This window comes from Oryctolagus cuniculus, chromosome X (assembly GCF_964237555.1).
Source record: "Oryctolagus cuniculus chromosome X, mOryCun1.1, whole genome shotgun sequence".
NCBI classification, from domain to species: Eukaryota; Metazoa; Chordata; class Mammalia; order Lagomorpha; family Leporidae; genus Oryctolagus; species Oryctolagus cuniculus.
In genome coordinates this window covers 84,448,944-84,451,039 of record NC_091453.1, presented here as the reverse complement: position 1 = coordinate 84,451,039, position 2,096 = coordinate 84,448,944, and the positions used below count along the sequence as shown (strand labels likewise).

The 2,096-nt window shown below is 44.6% G+C and overlaps 1 pseudogene; it reads right to left on the bottom strand.

Moving 5' to 3' along the window:
* Positions 1–640: 640 nt before the first annotated feature.
* Positions 641–936, bottom strand: LOC100339426 (non-histone chromosomal protein HMG-14 pseudogene; annotated as a pseudogene).
* Between the last annotated feature and the right edge of the window lie 1,160 nt (positions 937–2,096).

Genomic DNA, 2,096 nt, shown 5'->3' with positions numbered 1-2,096 from the left:
AATTTGTACACAATTCTTTGCATATGTACCAAAAATCTAAAAAGCCATGAATTGCCAGTATCTTCAAATATTGCTGCTACATAAATCCCCTGCCTCCACAATTGAATACTGAAATTTTCAATCTTTCATGGCACATTAACATAATCATTAGGAAAACTGGACTACCACAACCAAAGGTGTTACAGAGTGCACATGGTTCTGACACAGCAACAAGGAGTGGCTTTCTGTAGAAAACAATTCTACTAAACAGCATAGGAGAAGTAATTGAGAATATTCAAGACAGATTAAATGCACAACTGAGACTCCAAATCGCCATTTAGTATGAATTGTACTGTAGGATACAAAAACCACCCTCGCCTATGGAATGTTAAGCTTACCCCCAGGACAGTGAAAGCCTCCCATAATTCAATATGCCACTATTTTCTGGTTGTACCAAAAAAGAACCAACCAACAAATGATTTCACCTCCTAAAAAAGAATCATTTACACTTAAAAAATGGGATGAGGTGGGCTTCCTTTCTTCTCAAAAATGTTTCTAGAGCTACTAAAAAACTTGCATTTACAAAATAGTTGATAAAAATATTCCTCTGGATTGTACAAGAAGGAAGACAGGAACCACTGATAACACATGGTGTATGATATTAATCGGACTTGGCTTCTTTCTCCTCTGCTTCATCAGAGGCTGGACTCTCTTCATTTTGAGTGTCTCCATTTTCTGCAGGCAAGTCTTCTTTAGCTTCTTGGTTAGCCACCTCGGCCTGTATTCCCTTTGCTCCTCTCTTCTCCTTCGCTTGCACTGATGACTTATCTTGCCTGCGGTCTTCTTGGGCTTTGCTTCCACCTTCACGGGGGCCGGCTTCCCCAACGACCGCGCCAACTTCCTTTTGGGCTCCTCCTTCGCTGTCCCTTGGGCAGAGCTGACTTTCCCCTTGGGCATCCTGGCGGCAGGGTGGGCGCGTGCCACGTGCCTGTGGGCCATAGTGCAGCGAGAGTTTTCGTGAAGCTGGACTGCATGGCCACCTCCCCCTATTTAAAACAGATTTAGGTATTTGAAAGACAGAATGACAGAGAGAGAGATAGAAGAAGGGAAGAGAGGGAGAGAGGGAGGGAGAGAGGGAGAAAGAGAGAGAGAGAGAGAAAGAGAGAAAGAGAGAGAGAGTTTCCACCTGTTGGTTTACTCCCCAAATGCCCATAACAGGTGGGGTTAGGCTAGGCTGAAGCCAGGAGCCAAGAACTCCATTCAGGTCTCTCACAGGAGTGGTAAGAATCCAAGTAATTAGGTCATCATCTGCTGCCCCTGAGGTGTGCATTATCAGGAAGCTAGACCAGAAGCAGAATTGGGACTGGATCCCAGGTAATACAGTATGGGAGGTAAGCTCCCAAGTGATGGCTTAACACATTGTGCCACAATGCTCTCCCTTCAACTCCTTTTTTTTTAATGATTTACTTATTTATTTGAAAGTCAGAGTTACACACAGAGAGAAGGAGAGGCAGAGAGAGAGAGAGTCTTCCATCTGCCGGTTCACTGCCCAATTTGCCACAATAGCCAGAGCTGCGTCGATGTGAAGCCAGGAGCCAGGAGCTTCTTCTGGGTCTCCCACACGGGTGCAGGGGCCCAAGGACTTGGGCCATCTTCTACTGCTTTCCCAGGCCATAGCAGAGAGCTGGATCGGAAGTGGAGCAGCTGGAACTGGAACCGGTGCCCATACGGGATGTCGGCACTGTAGGCAGCGGCTTTACCTGCTATGCCAGAGCGTCAGCCCCTCAACTCCTTTTTATGTATGAAAAAATGTAGCTCTAAAAAGTCAGCAGAATTTTAATCTTAATCTATCTGTTTTGAGACAAAGACTGTTCTTTTCATCAAAGCATACAGCAAAGGGGTAAGAATAAGGAGGACTAATAATGTACTTTTGGACTTGATGAGAAAGAGGACATTAGGAGCCAATGAGAGTTCAGTTTTTGTACAGAAATGAAAATGAAAGTGAAATTGCATATGGTCTGTGGGAAATAGCAACTTGACACTTGGAACACATTTAATAGGGAAAAGAGATGAATCTGTGGCTTGAGCATGTAGTAGGGTTAAGGGAAGGTATTCTG